The sequence below is a fragment of the Triturus cristatus genome, chromosome 2_1, assembly GCF_964204655.1.
Source record: "Triturus cristatus chromosome 2_1, aTriCri1.1, whole genome shotgun sequence".
NCBI lineage: Eukaryota > Metazoa > Chordata > Amphibia > Caudata > Salamandridae > Triturus > Triturus cristatus.
This window is the reverse complement of record NC_140581.1, coordinates 1,075,038,529-1,075,058,599: the sequence shown is the minus strand read 5'-3', so window position 1 is coordinate 1,075,058,599 and position 20,071 is coordinate 1,075,038,529. Positions and strand designations below refer to the sequence as shown.

Sequence of the window (20,071 nt, the reverse complement as noted above, 5' to 3'; positions counted from 1 at the left end):
ACTGAATGAGGAGGGTCAGGATCAATAAACAATACAGTTCAAAACGAGGGGGTCTAAGGGAATTTCTAATGACCACAACAAGATTTATTCCCCATAACATATATCAAAAAACCGTGTGAAATCTTGGGGTTAGTGAACAAACTGTTACAAAAAAGTGTACTGTTCCAATTGTATTAACCTCTCAAAACTAGACCAATGACTATACCTCACAGCATCAAACTGTGGGTATATCCCTTTAAAGGACAATTTCCCTCCCTCACCGTAGGTGACATGCTTCATCATTTGGGAATCTCCTCCCAGAGGAAAACCTAGTTCCTCCGGGGGCTACAATTTCCTCTCTACGAGGAAGGAGCTCAGGGATGTTTTCTCAAATATGGGTGGAGTTAACTAAATCCACAAATGATGAGCTACGTGAACGTGAGGAAGGACGCAGCGCAAAGTATAAAGAAATGTGCAGAAAGTGCAATTAAAACTAGTTAGAGAGTGTAAATCATATACTTTTATTCTAATACATTCTCTACCAAAATTAAAAAACAGTGCACCAGCAGTATAGATTTAAACTGCTTCGGTGAAGTGGAAGAAAGTGGTCGACATGTTTCAGCCTAAAGCCCCATCGTGGGCAGAGCTTTCATCAGGACCTCTAATGGTGCTGCTGCATAAGTGTGTGAGTGATATATTCAAAAGAAGGATACATGAACAGAAACTGGAATCAGTCTGTTTGTTCTTCTAAAAAACATTACCTGCAGAGAAGAAAATGGACAAAGCACAGCACAATATACAATTCATCTGTGATTCTGTTGTCAGATGCCAAAGGTCTAAATATTGAGAATTCTAATGCAAAATAAAAACAAAGCTTACTCGCAGTCAGCTGGGTAAACATTTCACCTCAACCTGGCAACCGCTCAGGATGGGGCACCGCTCTAGAAAAACGATGTGAAAACCATTACTGGATCTAACCACATAAAGGTACCGGAAAAACATTGTTCCTATTATGGACCTAATGTAGTATGTAGTGTCAAGAAAGGGGAACCACAAGTGCAAGAGTAAAAGCACAGTGAATTAAAATAATACCTTAACGTCTCCATACGTGAGCAATGAACAATAATGAATAATCAATATACATGGATAATGGCTCGAAATGGTTGTTACTCTCAAGACCAAACGGCTCCTAAACATGAAAAGAGCCACTTGAAGTAATTGTGTATAGTAGTCTCATACACCACATCAAATAAGAGATTGATGTTATTTCGCCAGTAGCTTAGAACCACCCTAAATTCTCAGCGCACGTGTGTCGGAAGTGCGCACTCAAAAAAGGTCTTACCCAACGAAAAGCATATTAACCTTATTGCAAACTAACAACCAAAATAGGATTCAAAACCGAAGTTCTAGCGCGCATCTGCAAGAGCAGTGACACGTTGTGTCCCTTTTTATTTCTTCCAGCAGCCTTCTTTTCCCTCTGTTAGAGAATTGATATACCTCTGCTGTGCTCCTGTGTACTAGTATTGCGGTGTGTGCACGAGTTTGGTCACACTATTTCACATAATTATCTGAGGTGCCTCTTTTTCCATCTTCCGTGAGGGTGGTTAGATTTGATGGTCCTTTTTGTACAGCCACTTTATGCTATTGTGTTTCCGCCGCATGAGATGTGCATGCACTCATCTTCCACGCATGCGTAATATTATACCCGTGGTTGTTTGCCCTGGCGCATGTGCGGTTTAGAAGTGTCACTGCTCTTGCAGATGCACGCTAGAACTTCGGTTTTGAATACAACACACCAGATCTCATTTAGTGAGATTATTTCCGTTATTTATACACAAAATCTCGCGGGACACTCACCTCCGGTTACAGGCTCATTTCAAGCCCGGAGTACGGACGGAGAGGTGAGTGTCCCTGCTGTAAACTGTTTGTAAAAAATGTTTTTGTAATTTGTTGTCTGTCCAGACATCGATAAGACTCTTCTATTCAGACGATTCTAACTAATGCTGGTTTCTTGACTCCTATTTCGGTTGTTAGTTTGCAATAAGGTTAATATGCTTTTCATTGGGTAAGACCTTTTTTGAGTGCGCACTTCCTACACACGTGCGCTGAGAATTTAGGGTGGTTCCAAGCTACTGGTGAAATAACATCAATCTCTTATTTGATGTGGTGTATGAGACTACTATACACAATTACTTCGAGTGGCTCTTTTCATGTTTAGGAGCCATTTGGTCTTGAGAGTAACAACCATTTCGAGCCATTATCCATGAATATTGATTATTCATTATTGTTCATTGCTCACGTATGGAGACGTTAAGCTATTATTTTAATTCACTGTGCTTTTACTCTTGCACTTGTGGTTCCCCTTTCTTGACACTACATACTACATTAGGTCCATAATAGGAACAATGTTTTTACGGTACCTTTATGTGGTTAGATCCAGTAATGGTTTTCACATCGTTTTTCTAGAGCGGTGCCCCATCCTGAGCGGTTGCCAGGTTGAGGTGAAATGTTTACCCAGCTGACTGCGGGTAAGCTTTGTTTTTATTTTGCATTAGAATTCTCAATATTTAGACCTTTGGCATCTGACAACAGAATCACAGATGAATTGTATATTATGCTGTGCTTTGTCCATTTTCTTCTCTGCAGGTAATGTTTTTTAGAAGAACAAACAGACTGATTCCAGTTTCTGTTCGTGTATCCTTTTTTTGATTACATCACTCACACACTTATGCAGCAGCACCATTAGAGGTCCTGATGAAAGCTCTGCCCACGATGGGGCTTTAGGCTGAAACATGTCGACCACTTTTTTCCACTTCACCGAAGCTGTTTAAATCTATACTGCTGGTGCACTGTTTTTTTAATTCTGGTAGAGAATGTATTAGAATAAAGTATATGATTTACACTCTCTAACTAGTTTTAATTGCACTTTCTGCACATTTCTTTATACTTTGCGCTGCGTCCTTCCTCACGTTCACGTAGCTCATCATATGTGGATTTAGTTAACTCCACCCATATTTGAGAAAACATCCCTGAGCTCCTTCCTCGTAGAGAGGAAGTTGTAGCCCCCGGAGGAACTAGGTTTTCCTCTGGGAGGAGATTCCCAAATGATGAAGCATGTCCCCTACGGTGAGTGAGGGAATTTGTCCTTTAAAGGGATATGCCCACAGTTTGATGCTGTGAGGTATAGTCATTGGTCTAGTTTTGAGAGGTTAATACAATTGGAACAGTACACTTTTTTGTAACAGTTTGTTCACTGACCCCAAGATTTCACATGGTTTTTTGAGGGTCAGGATCAGCCAGTAGCTTTTATTAGCAGAAGGCTGACCCCCATGGAGAAACGTTAACCAGTTATTGAGAGGGAAGCCTTTGCTGTGGTTTGGGCCCTGAAGAAGCTGAGGCCATACTTGTTTGGCACTCACTTCGGGGCATATTATCAATGGCCAGCGATAATTATTGCTGGCCGCCCTTAGCGTTAAAATGTTTAACGCCGGCTATCACAGATAATTATCGCCATGCTAACGCTGTATTAACAACACGCAGCGCAATGGTGATAATCCTAGCAATAGCGATGTTTTCCATGGAACATCGTTGGTTTTCCAGCGATGTTCCATGGAAAACGGTGATACCCTTGAGGATAGGGGCCTGTGGTCTTAGCCACACAATCCACCCCACATGTTAAGCATGCCTTAGTCAGGAATTTAACAGACGTTAAATTCCTGCGTTAAGGCATACTTAACGCGATTTAAAAAATCGCTACCCTTCCTTGTTAATATCGGGAAGCTGCCTTCGCGATATTTTCCCTGGTTGGTTTCACAGCCACGCCTACTTTGCATCTCATTAGCGATGTAAAGTTAGGCGTGCTGGAAACGGGGGCTAAGTCAGCAAAACACGCAATAGCGTGTCTTTGCTGATAAGGCGATTAAATTATCGCCGCTTTTCGCCCGAAAACGGATGCAAAAGCACGATAATTTCATAGCGCCGCCTTGATGATATGCCCTCATATTGTTCAGACAGAATACAAGCCCCTCTTATGGCTAAAACAGATGAAGGGTGAAAACCCCAAGCTTTTGAGGTTGGACTATACAGTGGAACATAGTCCTGGGAGTAACCATGCCAATGCAGATAGACTCTCAAGATATTTCCACTTAGAACATGAAGACTCAACTGGTCAAGGTTAGTTTAATGTACCTGCGTTGTGGGGGGGTGTAGAAGAGTAGGATCTGCCTCCTATTGTTACCCCCACTTTTTGCTGATGTATCACTGTTTTCGACTTAGACTGACTGGGATTCTGCTATTCAGGACCCCAGTCTTTCTGCTTTCTCCTCTAAATTGATTGCATGTACTTTAGGTACACTCCAGATTGATCCTGGGGTACCCTTATAAGTCCCTAGTATATGGTACACCATGTACCCAGGGCATAGTTACCCCAGAGGCCTCGCAGGGGCTGAAGCATGTAATGTGCCACCCCTGAGAGACCATTCAAAACGACACAACAGGTCTGCTACTGCAGCCTGGGTAAGGTGGTGCATGCACCCCTTACTTAGATATAGGTTACCTATATCTATTCTAAATCATTGCACATATAAACCTATCAGTCACTTCTATGGCAGGCCTTAACAATCCTGAAGGCAGGATGCTGGGTTTTATGTGAGAGGAGTCCCCTGCATGAGCAGAGCCCCTCTGCAGCCTTCGGAACCTATTCTCCTGGGTTGTCTGTGATGCAGCCAACCATATATATTTAAGTGCATTATAACCTCGCGGTAAATGCTAACTTTAAATCGGCTGCTTATAAAAATGTAGTGTTTGGTGTTAAACACCTTGGAATCATACCTCCCCGCCAATAACTGGCGGGGGAGGTATGATTCCACCCTTCTAGAGGGACTTATGTGGGTCACCGGTCTGCCCAGTACCAGCTTTCTGAACCTGGCCAGCACAAAATGGATGCTGCCAGCCACAGACACGAGTCTGCCCTCCTGCTGCTGAGCCAAGCTCGAGCAGAGGAAGGCTGGACAATAGGTTTCCTGTCAAAGGGAGGTGTGACCACCTCCCAGACAGGCTTTACTGTATTGAGGCTGAGTGAATGCACTCTGAGAGTACCAGAAAGTCTGCACTGGGGGCACATTTGGTGTCCCCATGCATAGTCCAGCTCAAACTGGTTGCAGGAGCCATTTGCTCCTGCTCTGGTGTGAAACTGGACAAAGGACATGGGTGTAGCCACCCCTCTGTCCAGACCCTCCCCTAGGTGGGTCCCCAGAGTTAGTCCAACCACTTCCCTGGGTATAAAGTGGGAAGCCTGACTACAGGACTTTGGATTTTACCTGGACGAAACTCTGCAAGCAGATACCAAGTACTTCGACGGTCTACACTTCGCTGGACGACAGAAGAATCTCCCTTGGAGTAAAGGAGTTACTCCCCTGCAGCAGCAGGCACCTAAACGCATCTGACCAGTTTGCATCTCCCAAGCTCCTGAGGACTTTGAAGATTTCTGCAACACAGGGGGTGGGTTTCCGAGCGTCTCTGAGGTCGATCTGCTCTCTCAGCAATCTTTAGACCAGTATCCCTCGTGGGGACCATGCAACCTGAACCCCTGTGCACCGTGTACTTTTGCAGCAGAATATGCTTTTTGGCAATCCCTGAGGCTTTGCTTTGGACTACGTGTAGTCCTGACCCCGAGCAGCATTTCCACCGAAGATCTCCAGCCTCCACTTCACGAGTGCTCTGTGGGCTGGTGCTTTGTGATTCAGCTCGAGGTCCCTTCGCGATCCCTGGTCTGTTGGCCTGTGGGTCCTAGCGAGGGTCACTTTGAAATTCCTTGGGCTTCCCTGGTTGCGCCAGACGTGCCCTGACTCCCGATAGCTTGGAGAGTCCCCAGGACCTTGCTGGTCCTCACCGTAACTTGTTTCCTCTGCCCACATGGGTTGCCTTTGCCGAGGCTTGTTGGTGTTCAATCCAGACACTGACCCCACAGCTCTCGACATCCTTTGTGGGACAGCTCACCTTCGGACTTTGGTTGTCGTCGACACCTCCTGGTCCCCGTGGCTGCAGAGTCAAGCATGCTATCTTCTCACCTAAAGCACCCGACATCAGTGGGCATTCGTCTACCGAGCCCCTGGTCACCCTGAAGTGACCTAGACTCTGTCCCTCTGATTTCAGGTTCTTCTCACCTCGGATCCAGGCTTTTCGTCTTCCCGGCAACAGCACTTCTTCACATCATGCCATTGAAAAGACGAGGGTTTCCGACACCACTTGACCTCTATTCACCCAGCTCCTCTGGGATAGGTAACACGGGTACCTCGGTACTCACAAGAGTGCTGGCCTTAGAACCTTCTATGTTCCAAAGGGTTTGCTTGAAGTCCTCTCCGGTCCTAGGAAGCTTGTTTCCGGTCCAGGGAAGACATGGCTTGGCAGTTCGGGCTGGACTGTTCCCATGAGGCACAGGGTCAGACTGATTTGCATATGGCCATGTCTGAACTGGGGTGGCAGAGTGGGCTAAAGAACGGTGATGGATTAAACCCAGATCAGTTGACTGGGGGTGAGTGCTTGCAATGTTCAACACTCCGTCCATCATTTCCTTTGGTTTTTGCTTTGTTCGCCATAAGTTGGCAGGGTATGCTCAGACGTGAGTCCCTTGCTCACTTTGCCACTGGATTCAAGCAAGCCTGGCTGAAGACGGCTGAAATGCCAGAAACCGGTCCTAGGAAGCTTGTTTCCGGTCCAGGGAAGACATGGCTTGGCAGTTCGGGCTGGACTGTTCCCATGAGGCACAGGGTCAGACTGATTTGCATATGGCCATGTCTGAACTGGGGTGGCAGAGTGGGCTAAAGAACGGTGATGGATTAAACCCAGATCAGTTGACTGGGGGTGAGTGCTTGCAATGTTCAACACTCCGTCCATCATTTCCTTTGGTTTTTGCTTTGTTCTCCATAAGTTGGCAGGGTTTGCTCAGACGTGAGTCCCTTGCTCACTTTGCCACTGGATTCAAGCAAGCCTGGCTGAAGACGGCTGAAATGCCAGAAACCGGTCCTAGGAAGCTTGTTTCTGGTCCAGGGAAGACATGGCTTGGCAGTTCGGGCTGGACTGTTCCCATGAGGCACAGGGTCAGACTGATTTGCATATGGCCATGTCTGAACTGGGGTGGCAGAATTTAATCAACTAGATATCAATTGTAAAGCCTTATTTTGTAATTTTTTGTTTGGAGAGATTGAATCAAATGCTGTTTTTAGTGTGGCATGTCACAGAGGTTCATGGGATTCTGATCTCAGTTCATTAGGTCAGGCATCTCCAACAAGTAGCTTGTGAGCTACCAATAGCTCAACAGCTACCTGTGAGTAGTTTTCCAGTGTGCAGCCCACTAAACTACAAGAATGTGCTGGGTTGAATTATTATTCGTATACCAAAATTAAAAAGCATATATTTGAGATGAAAATGTGTATATTTATAGAACTCATAAAAGGATGTTTGGCAAAAAATGTTTACATTTTCAAAATTAATTTAAAGTTATTTTTTTAATTGGAGAGATTTATTGCTCATATTATTACCTTGTTGCAAGGGGGACTGCAGATATGGAAGTTATGTATTACCCATGTAAATAAATTCCAAATTGATTGTGCTTTTTTAACTGTATTGCTGGCAACCCTGCCTAATGCACTGATATCATTACTGTTGACAATCCTGGATGGGGTGGGCACTATTACATCACTAACATTAGGAGTTCAGGATGATATTTATTGAACATAAGTCCCTCTTATTACAGAAAAGGTTGGAGACCCCTGCATTAGGGTGAGAAATCAAAAGACACAAAGATGATGGGCGGAATGCAGAGCAAATCAAACATTCACCCCAGTCAAAAGATCTGGGTTAAATCCATTATTCTTTTTTCTCACCATGCCACCCCAGTTTAGACCCAGCCATATGCAAATCAGTCTTGACCCTGTGCCTCATGGGAACAGTCCAGACCAAACTGCCAAGCCAGGTCCTCCCTGAACTGGAAACAAGCATCCTGGGACCTATTTTGGGGCATCACTCCTAATTAGCCCGGCTAGCTTGAATCCAGTAGCACAGTGAGCCTGGGAGCCACGTCTGGGCAAACCCAGCGCACTTAGGGTGACAAAGCAAAAGACACACAGATGATGAACGGAATGCAGAGTAAATCAAACATTCACCCCAGTCAATAAATCTGGGTTGAATCCATCGTTCTTTTGCTCACCATGCCACCCCAGTTTAGACCCAGGCATATGCAAATCAGTCTTGACCCTAAGCCTCATGGGAACAGTCCAGACCGAACTGCCAAGCCAGGTCCTACCTGGACTAAAAACAAGTCTCCTGGGACCGGTTTAAGGGCATCATTCCTCATCAGCCAGGCTAGCTTGAATCCAATGGCACAGTGAGCCCGGGACCCACGTCTGGGCAAACCCGGCACACTTAGTGCGAGAAAGCAAAAGACCCACAGATGATGGAAGTAATGCAGAGAAAATCAAACATTCACCCCCAGTCAATAGATCTGGGTTAAATCCATCGTTCTTTTGCTCACCATGCCACCCCAGTTTAGACCCAGCCATATGCACATCAGTCTTGACCATGTGCCTCATAGGAACAGTCCAGACCAAACTGCCAAGCCAGGTCCTCCCTGGACCGGAAACAAGTATTATGGGATGAGTTTCAGGTCATCACTCCTCATCAGCCAAGCTAGACCTGGCTTGGCAGTTCAGGCTGGACTGTTCCCATTGGGCGCAGGGTCAAGACTGATTTGTATATGTCTGGATTCAAACTGGAATGGCATGGGGGGCAAAAAAACGATGGATTTAGGCCCAGATCTCTCTACTGGGGTGAATGTGTGACATTGTTCTGCATTCTGTCCATCAGTTGTTCTTTTTGCATTTGTGATCCCTGCATTAGGCATATTCTTTGTGTAGTAGGTCCACTTGGTTGCTGAATACCTACAACAAGGTACTCTCCCTCTATTGTATCTCCTTGGTGTCTATTGATCTTCTTCTATGTCACTGTGTGGAACACCCTGCCTCGCTCCATAAGGCAATCACTGTCACTGCCCCAATTAAGAAAAGACGTCAAGACTTGGCTCTTTGACTGAACCACAGTGCCTTGCAACAGATCTGCAGTCCCCCAAACCTCAGCGCCTTGAGACCCTTATGGGTGAGTAATCGCGCTTACTTGATTGATTGATTGACTCATACCACTAGATTCTGCATCTTCGATGATGGTTTGTGGTATACGTTCAACTGACACATTGATTTTGATTGTTTGCTGATTCTTGGCCATTCCTATCTCAATTGTAGTCTTTCCTTCCTTACACTTGTTCCTTCACTAGGATCGTTCTGGTGGCAACCCAACAGCTCCCATACTTTCAGTTCTCAGGTCTTTGTCTTCAGAGGGTACATCCACACCACTTTGTAAGATTTCCGGAACTTCGACAGGTGAGGAATTCTGTTGAACATCACCCCCCTCTGGTCCTTTAGGACATATGAAGACAGGAGGTCTCAGACTTGGCTCAAATATCACCACTTCATCAAGTTGACAACTCACTCTGGGTGAAAGATGCATGTACCCAGTTGGGTATCCCAGCACACTTCACAGTACTGCCAGTGATTAGATTCACCTGATAGGGTCCATTCCATCTTGTCTCTATAGTATCTTCCCAGCCGGTTACCCGAAAGTGACTACTCCACTCACGGAGCTTGGTATCAAACGTCTTTATTCTTCTGCGTGTAACTGCAAACTCAGCAGTCTAAAACAGCCTTAACTGCAATACGCTCTATTCATTATGTCATTGCTCTACAAAGTTCATTAAGAGCCAAAAGGGTTTCGTCATTGTTTACTCGTAAGACACTACAGGCTCCAAGCAGGATTTTTGAGCATGTTTTTTATCAAGGACCCAGTCCCCGGGGTTAAGGTTGTGACACTGCTTCTGGCTTGGAGTGGCAGTGATAACTCCAACCTGCTGAGATACAGAAAACACCACATCAGCTAACCCCTTGCAATAGCTGAGAATTATGTCATCTGTGATACTTACAAGTGCACATGCAGGCACAGCAGGCAGTCGTGTACCACGTCCTATGAGTGTCAATAATGCTGTCCTTCTGTCAGGGGTGCTTTGGAGACTCATCAGTACTGACGGCAAAGTATCTTGCCATATAAGAGAAGTAGATGCACAGACCTTGGCCAAATGTGATTTCAGTACACCATTAAACTGCTCAATTATACCAGAAGATTCTGGACGGTAGCTACAACGCAGTGTTTATTCCACTTGAAGTGCCGCACGCAGCATTCTGAGGACCTCGTTATTAAAATGGGTACCTCAGTCTGACTTCAGAGAAACCAGAAATCCAAACCTTGGTATGATTTCGCGTAACAGCAGTTTGGCTGCAGTGAGGTTGTTATTTCTCCGTGTTGGTTAGGCTTTCAAACATCGGGAGAAAATGCACACAATAACCAGGATCTTTCTCAGCCCGTTATAAACAGGCATTTCGATAAAATCCAACTGCATCCTGTTAAAGCGTCATCCTGATCTTCCTATGTGGCTTCAATGTTACAGGGGTTCTTCTCCCTACATTCATCTGCTGCTATATCTTACATCCATGGCATAGTTCTCCAGCTAAAACTCTGAATCGGGGATTATATCACTTGTCCCTAAATAATCTCACCATTGCATTCCTTCTGATATGTGCAGGGCCATGACAATGTCTCATCATTGGAAATAACAGGCTATATGGTAACATAGGTCTTCTATCAGTTGAAACACAATGTTATTTGCATGTTAACACATCCTGCTCTGACCCATCCTTGCTGTTCTGCCTCTGAAACCTTTTCTTGCAATCTCATCATTTCCTCTAATGTATCAGCTACTGACAACAGTATTGAAAATATGGTCTCTCCATCAGATTAATTTGTATATTGTTTATTAAATATGCATACCACAATCGCACAATAAAGAGCAACTTCGTCAGCGTATCTGTTTCCAACAGTTACATCATAATTTCAGCTCCTGTGGGCTGCACTTTGAACTAATGCAATTTCTAGTGGCAGTTGTAATGCTTCCAATGATCTCATCACATATTCCCTATTCAGGATTGGAGTTCCAAATGATGTCATGAATTCCCTTTGTGACCACAACTGTTCAAAGTCATGGACCACACCAAAGCCATACTGACTATCGCTAAATATAAATCAACAACAGGAGAGGGAAAGGAAAGTGAGCTCACTCCACCTCCCAAATTCATCAAAACAATCACAAAGAGAGAGCCTGCTACCTATATCATGTAAACACCACTTGATCAGATGAAAAGGGGACTCCTATTTAGTTTTTTGAAGAAGCAGAAGAGCTGGTTATTGACATTTAGGACAATAGATGGGGAGGATCTTAACACTTTTGCTCACATCAACTCTTGTTTTTAACCTAGCCTAAGGTTCCCAATATAAGAAAAATTCCCCTTTAGATTAGGTAAACCATAAGGTAATTTTAACTATCAAGATCCCTAAATGTCAATAACCTTCTCTACTGTAAATCAGGTGTCAAAGTACACCCAGATGCACTAGGAGACTTTTGTGGGAACCCTATGACGAAGCATGCCATTAACTGATGTTAGTGGGTGAGGGTTCTTCTAGAAAATAAATAGGAGTCCCTTCTTCATCTGATCAAGTGGTTTTTACAGGATTTAAGTAGCAGGCTCTCTCTTTGGAATTGTTTTGTTTATCCGTAAATATTGTCACTTGCAATTGAACTGAAAGATAGCAGGCTCGTCCACCACTTGTTTCAAGATAACACCTCAAAGCCAAGAGGCTTCCACCACTTATTGAATTGTACAGACAGTAGAAGCTGCCCTCAAAGATCCCTCATTATGTCTTAAATATGAGCCTTCTACAAAGATTACATAGTTGGGCACATCAAGGGGTTCATTCTTAAGTCAGGTCTTGGTTTGGTGTATAGATACATAACATCGAGACAGTCAAGCTCAACCCTTTTCCCCATCAATTTCATTTTCAGGCAATGATAACAAGGTAGCTGGATTGAAAGTTTGACATCTTTTAAGCACAACATTCTCAGCAGAAAGAATCCGTTATTCATATTTTGTAAGTCTGCTGTTTGTCAAATATTGGGCCTTAGTACGAGTGAGCAAAATCTCGACAGAATGCGGGACCATCAGTGTAAGAGGATGTCCCATAACTAAACTCTCCCTTCTCTCAATACTGCTACCATCCTCCGCAATCACTTTAAGGTTGCCGGCTGTCCTGAGGCAACAGGGTCAAGAGTATTTGAAAAACATGCCACATGTCTTCAAGAGTCTCCATACAATTGAGTAAGCACTGAGAGAGGGCAGCCCTCCCTGCAAAACAAAGTGAACACTTTACTGTAATCAGACATTCCCAGTGCCGGGCAAAACAGATACTTTCTCTCTGGGGCCATTGGAGCTTGTGGGACCTGCATCATAGGGACTTGTGACTGATTTAGGTGCCGATTACGATCCTGGAAAAAATTTCCCCGTACGACTCGTATCCGGTCTTTTTACCGTACGAATCGTACAAGTGCCGTACGAACTGGCAATCACGATTCGCATGGTAAAAAGTCCATACGAACCGCATCAGGAATGATTTCCCACACGTCCTCGGGTCGGAAAATGTGTCCGACACGTCCTCGGACGATTTACCGTACAAATGTGAAAGGTGAAGTCCGACCGAGGAATCACGATCCCACCCGTGCGTCCGAACTCACAACCGTATGGTAAAAACACCGTCCGCACCGAACTCCCATTGCAACCATGTAGATATGTGCCCGCATACGCGCCAAACACTCCCCCCAGCACCCATACGTTCGAGTCGTACCCCCGTTCAATGTACACCCCCCCCCTGGATGTACACCCGTGTACGTGTCGAACCCCCACCCGTGTATGTACACCCCAGTACGTTCGAGTCGTACCCCCACCCCTGTACGTGTCGTACCACCGTGTACCCACACCCCAGTACGTTCGAGTCCTACCCCCACCCCTGTACATGTCGTACCACCGTGTACCCACACCCCAGTACGTTCGAGTCCTACCCCCACCCCTGTACGTGTCGTACCACCGTGTACCCACACCCCAGTACGTTCGAGTCCTACCCCCACCCCTGTACGTGTCGTACCACCGTGTACCCACACCCCAGTACTACGAGTCGTACCCCCACCCCTGTACGTGTCGTACCACCGTGTACCCACACCCCAGTACGTTCGAGTCGTACCCCCACCCCTGTACGTGTCGTACCACCGTGTACCTACACCCCAGTACATTCGAGTCGTACCCCCACCCCTGTACATGTCGTACCACCGTGTACCCACACCCCAGTACGTCCGAGTCCTACCCCCGTTCAATGTCGAACCCCCACCCGTGTATGTACACCCCAGTACGTTCGAGTCGTACCCCCACCCCTGTACGTGTCGTACCACCGTGTACCCACACCCCAGTACGTTCGAGTCGTACCCCCACCCCTGTACGTGTCGTACCACCGTGTACCCACACCCCAGTACGTTCGAGTCATACCCCCACCCCTGTACGTGTCGTACCACCGTGTACCCACACCCCAGTACGTTCGAGTCCTACCCCCACCCCTGTACGTGTCGTACCACCGTGTACCCACACCCCAGTACGTTCGAGTCCTACCCCCACCCCTGTACGTGTCGTACCACCGTGTACCCACACCCCAGTACGTTCGAGTCCTACCCCCACCCCTGTACGTGTCGTACCACCGTGTACCCACACCCCAGTACGTTCGAGTCCTACCCCCACCTCTGTACGTGTCGTACCACCGTGTACCCACACCCCAGTACGTTCGAGTCCTACCCCCACCCCTGTACGTGTCGTACCACTGTGTACCCACACCCCAGTACGTTCGAGTCGTACCCCCACCCCTGTACGTGTCGTACCACGGTGTACCTACACCCCAGTACGTTCGAGTCGTACCCCCCACCCCTGTACGTGTCGTACCACCGTGTACCCACACCCCAGTACGTCCGAGTCCTACCCCCGTTCAATGTACACCCCCCCCCCTGGATGGGCCGTACACACGCCTGTACGCTCCCTATCACTATGGGTGTCCATGCGTATGCGTACTCGTAGTGGTACGGGCCGTACACACGCCTGTACGCTCCCTATCACTACGAGTACGCATACGCGAGGACACCCATAGTGGTACGGGCCGTACACACGCCTGTACGCTCCCCATCACTATGGGTGTCCACGCGTATGCGTACTCGTAGTGGTACGGGCCGTACACACGCCTGTACGCTCCCTATCACTACGAGTACGCATACGCGAGGACACCCATAGTGGTACGGGCCGTACACATGCCTGTACGCTCCCTATCACTATGGGTGTCCACGCGTATGCGTACTCGTAGTGATAGGGAGCGTACACACGCCTGTACGCTCCCTATCACTATGGGTGTCCTCACGTATGCGTACTCGTAGTGATAGGGAGCGTACAGGCGTGTGTACGCTCCCTATCACTACGAGTACGCATACGCGTGGACACCCATAGTGATAGGGAGCGTACAGGCGTGTGTACGGCCCGTACCACTATGGGTGTCCTCGCGTATGCGTACTCGTAGTGATAGGGAGCGTACAGGCGTGTGTACGGCCCGTACCACTACGAGTACGCATATGCGTGGACACCCATAGTGATAGGGAGCGTACAGGCGTGTGTACGGCCCGTACCACTATGGGTGTCCTCGCGTATGCGTACTCGTAGTGATAGGGAGCGTACAGGCGTGTGTACGGCCCGTACCACTACGAGTACGCATACGCGTGGACACCCATAGTGATAGGGAGCGTACAGGCGTGTGAACGGCCCGTACCACTACGAGTACGCATACGCGTGGACACCCATAGTGGTACGGGCCGTACACACGCCTGTACGCTCCCTATCACTATGGGTGTCCACGCGTATGCGTACTCGTAGTGGTACGGGCCGTACACACGCCTGTACGCTCCCTATCACTACGAGTACGCATACGCGAGGCCACCCATAGTGATAGTGAACGTAGGCACGCGTGTATGGGCCGTTGCAATGCATTTGGGGTGCCCTAGGGCCCTGGAACGCACCGTACCTGTGTATGAAGCTCCAAATTACATAGGGGACACATGAGGGACAAGTATTAAGGCCTACATGCATGCTGGTTGTCATGGAGACCAAGTTCAAAATTCGAATTTCTTCTGGAAGGTGCACAGCAGAAGTCAGTTGGAATTAATCTACTTTGTTGCAATGTGTTTGTGGAGCTGACATCATGCAGGAGAATGAAACCGATAGAGTACACACAGACTGCTAGGTTTGAAGGGATTGGTGGAAACATAGGATGCAAATGTGAGTGACCAATCACTCTGTACTCCTGTGCATGAGACAGGGCAGGAAGGCACATATAAGGCAGCCAGGTCCCATGAGGGAGTACTTGCCTGCACATCTTTGAATTCGTCGACCCAGCTGCTGCTACTGATTCCCTGGAACCATGTCAAGGGCTGTGGAGAGGACACAGCCATTCACCCTGGAGGAGAACATGGCATTGCTGGATGTGATCCTCCCACAGTACCCCATGCTGTATGGGCGACCAGGGTATCAGGTGAGTGCATAGGCCACTGGCACAGACTGTCCCTATGTTGTGACTGTGACTTCTGGCATTGTGTCCTGGTGTGACACACATGCCATGTACTGTAGGGGGGTCCCAGGGGGGGGATGCCTGATGTCTCCCAGCCAGAGCATGCTGTGGTGCATGTCTGCTCTCCTCACTTGCATTGTGTTTACTGTGACATTCACTGCATGTGGCATTACACATTGTGCCTGTCTAATCCTCCAGGGTATGGGGCTACTACAGTCCTCCTGTGATTCTGTGGTTACCCCAGTGTGACAGTTGACTGTGCCTACAGATGTGTGTTTGTCCACTGTACCTATGCTGAGAGTGTCCACATGATGTGTTCGTCCCCTGGACATCTGTGTGTGTAAGTCCAATGTCATTTGTGTGGGTGCATATGTGTAGTGGACCACCCCAGATGCATGAGGCCTGGATATGCCCTGCACATCTCATGTGAGCAGGGAGCAGTGCTGTGTGTCTGACGTGCAGAGACAGCCCCACACCTGTGAGCCCCCCCGATCTAGTGGCACATGTGCAGTGAGGTTTGTATCTGCATTTGGCAATGGCAGGTGAATGTCCTGTGCCTGTGTGTGTCTGTGTACTCTGCTGAGGTGGCGTCAGTGGCCTGTGGCATGTGACTGCTTTGAGGTGCTGGCCAGACACAGGAGGTGTGTGTGCAGAGTCCTCCCAGCAGTGCCCTGAGACAGGAGGGGTGTGTGCCTATCACTACCAGCAGTGCCCTGAGACAGGAGGGGTGGGTGCAGAGTCCTCCCAGCAGTGCCCTGAGACAGGAGGGGTGGGTGTGATGCACAGTGTGAGCCTTGATCATTGATTGTGACATTGCCATCATTCCACCTGTGTACCCACAATGGCACGTACTGCTTTTTCCCTCACCAGAGGATCATGTCCCTATGACAAAGGTGCAATGCGTTGGCTGCATGACATGCCTTGTTGTAACCAGCTAATTTGTTCTCATATGTCTCTCTGTGACATGTGGCTGGTGTATTGATGTGGTGTCACTTGTTCTTCCTCACAGGTAGGCGCCACTGCCAAGGAGCAGATCTGGCTGACCGCCGTCAGTGCCGTGAGGGGTGTGGATGGTCGGAGGCGGAGCCTGTCCCAGGTGAGGAAACGCAGGCAGGATATCCGGTGCTGGACGCGGAGGATTGCACGGGTCCTGCTGGGGGACTCACCTGAGAGCCACAAGAACCGCGGGCGCCGCCGTCTGAGCCACCTCCACAGGCGTGTGCTGCCGGTGGTCTTTCCAGACTTGGAGAGGCGCTTACAGGAGATGCATGAATTCACTGCCAGGGTTTAAAGGTGCTGTGCAGATCCAGGTTGCCCCAGTATAGCGCTGCGCTCCTGCCACCCTTCCCCTCCTTGCAATGTGTTCCCTGGTCTGTGTGTAGTCACTCCTTCACAAGGTAATGTAGGCTGGCGCTTTGTCCACGAGAACTATGCCTGTAGCGTCATGTGTGGGGGTGGTGTGTAACAGGTTTTGGGACCTTGGCTGTGCCCTGTCCAGTTCACTGCATGTGGGTTCCATGTCAGTTGGCACTGATGCTGAGTCCAGACATGGGAGTTAGTCTCTCAAGTGTCATGCCTTACAGCGCGCATGTCCTATGTAGTGGCCTGTGACATGATGTGCATGAGTGTGCGATACGCATAGTGCAGGTATGGTGGCGTGTGTTGCAGTCATTACCATTCAGGAGCATGGAGTTGCGTGGCCACTACTGTCCCCTGGGGCACCTTTTCGTCAGTGTTGTATGTGTCATCACAAAACGTGGACACTCTCAGTGTCTACAGCGTAGGTTGTGCTCTGTGCCATTGTCCCCTGGCACCATGTATATAGACGTGCAATTTTGTACAGGTGTCCACTGTGCAGCCTGACCTGAATGTCCTTCTTCATACTCACAGTTGCCAGTGCCTGTGTGTCTTGTTATACTCATCTGAGGATGGGCACTGGTACCTCATTATTTGTACAGGCGCACCTTGGGTGTTTAGCGTCCAAGCTTGCATTTTGGCTGCCCCTGTGTTTATCACCCAGACTATGAGATGTTGGTGCCACCTGTGTCTCAACAATTTGCCTCGTGTAGGGGGTGGTTGGGACGGGCAAAGTCTTTATGTCAAATCCTGATTTCTACTTGCTGGGTCTGGGCAGTGTGTGATGTTTGTCTGGACACACACGCAAGGTGCAGTGACCCAGTCATGTTGGGCATGTTTTCAGCATTACATATGCAGCATGTGTCTCAAGTTCAGGGATATGGTCCCTGGTGATCCCTATTTTCGACAACACTGTGTGGTGCAGATGCAGTGCTGGATTGTCCCCCAGGGCCTGGGTGCTATGTCAGACTCCGTTTCCTGTCTTTTGCTATTGTCTCATGCTCTCCATGGTATTTCAGTGGCATGGTGGCTCAACCAACTGTGTGTTTCATGCCCTACATCGGTACCTTGTTTAGTAGATGTTAGGGATCTTCCTTTTCAGGCTATGCAATGTAACCTATGTAGATTGGACTCATGTGACAGATGTGTACAGGTGTCTGATTAATTTCTGTCTCTCCACCCTGCCCACAGCATCGTCGGGGGACACAGAGGGAGACATGGCCACAGACCAGGTGGAGGGACCGAGCACCAGTGCCAGCCGTGACATCGGGGCTGGCACATCGAGTGGGACAGAGGCGGAGGAGAGTGCGGGCGAGGACCTGTCGACTGGCATGTCAGAATACGAAGCTGACAGGTCCGAGGAGGATGTCTCCGAGTGGGCGGAGACTGCACCAGCAGCTGACAGCGGAACAACACCTCGCACCGCCCCCTCAGTTCCCATCAGCCGCCTCCCACTTGCTCGTGTCCCTTCCCAGCGTGCCCGGTCACCGCATGTCTCCTTCATGCCAGGCACCGCACCCCCTGCCCCTGTCTCCACTGCTGCCGCCAATGCCGAGTCTGTGGACATCCAGCGGCAGCTGCAGGTTGGTCAGGCTGCGATCCTTAATGTCCTCCATGCCCACGGGCAAACCCTCACCAACATCGAGGCATACTTGGAGGGCATTCATTCATCGCAGGCTGACCAACGCAACTTGCTGAGGTCCATAGACTCCACACTGACTGCAGCAGTGGGTCTCCTGCAGTGCGACCTCCCCCCACCTACCCCTGCCCCATCCACACTTCCCACTCCCATGCCTGTCCCACGTACACCCAGACGTCGGCATGCACCCACATCAACAGACACAGGCACCACACCAGCAGGGAAGGTCCACCGCACTCCTCCTGACACGCACACACAGGGTGAGGTAGGCACACCCACTGGGTCGGGGGGCAAACGTGTGACACGCAGCCATAGTGGGAGTCCGCATTCCACCCAGTCCACTCCCTCCAAATCCCCTCCCCTCAGCTCTCCTGGCCACATCTCCCCCAAGGACTCCTTCATGGCCGCTCTGTCCCTGAGCCCCACAGTGACACCACCACGCAAGCGGTCAAGGAAGTCCTCGGTCAGGGTGGTTGATTCTCCCCCCCTGTCTCCACCCTCCCCCGGTGGTGCTGCGACCCATCCCTCTGACCCCCCCCCTCCTTGGGGCCTGTGGATCCTTCGGGTGCAGGGGACTCCCTGGAGGACCTTGCAAAGGTGTGTAGTGCCATCCTGGCCTCCGCCTTTGGCCCTGCCCCACCCCCTGTGGTGGAGTCCTCCATCCCTGCACCCACAACGCCTCCCCTTTGCCCTGATGTCCCTGCGGTGCCTGGTGCTTCCCCCCCCCCATGATGCCCTCACCCCTGTGGAAGACGAAGGCATGTAACTGTGCAGGCAAGGTAGGGGACACGCATCGCACTGTGTCCCCCATCCAGCTGAGACTCATTGACTGCCCTATGGGCTTTGTGAATATTGAACTGCCTGCGATCCACGGACATTGTGCTCATGCTGAATAAAGCTTCATTTTTTTTTCATTATAACACTACTGCTATGCTGGTATTGGTGTTGGTGGGGCTGCTACATGGTTTTGGGTGGTGTTTATGTGTTGGGTGTGTGGGAAATGTAGTAGTGTGCTGCTCATTGGGGGGACCCGGGGATCTGTGTGCCATCACAAGGTGTTAGCTCACTTTCTTTGTTCATGTAAGCAGTTACTGCATGGTGCAATTGTCCCAGGGTGTATTCCTTCCTCTGTGTACCCTGATATCTTCCCTGCAGGGTGTTCCCAATATTTAGCGCAGAGCTGTGTCTATATGAGCTGTGTGTGTGACGGAGCCCTTCTACTTTGGCCATGCATGCAGGGCCATGTCTCCACCTGCAACATTCGTGGCATCCTTGGTGATCACTGTACTTGTGTATGGAGTCTGTTGACATGAGTTCATGGGGACATGTTCCCTTGTAGGCAGTATGCATGTGTGTACTTCCAGCCTCACACACATGTGTTACACCCCTCCTGTCTCAGGGCACTGCTGGGAGGACTCTGCACCCACCCCTCCTGTCTCAGGGCACTGCTGGTAGTGATAGGCA

The 20,071-nt window shown here is 49.0% G+C and overlaps 1 long non-coding RNA gene across 1 annotated transcript; it reads left to right on the top strand.

The window, feature by feature from the left end:
- Positions 1-1,743: 1,743 nt before the first annotated feature.
- On the top strand, positions 1,744-2,751 carry LOC146866379 (uncharacterized). Its single transcript, XR_014970929.1, has 3 exons — positions 1,744-1,880; positions 2,446-2,507; positions 2,626-2,751. It is a non-coding gene; the product is annotated as an uncharacterized LOC146866379 (long non-coding RNA).
- The last annotated feature ends 17,320 nt before the right edge of the window (positions 2,752-20,071 follow it).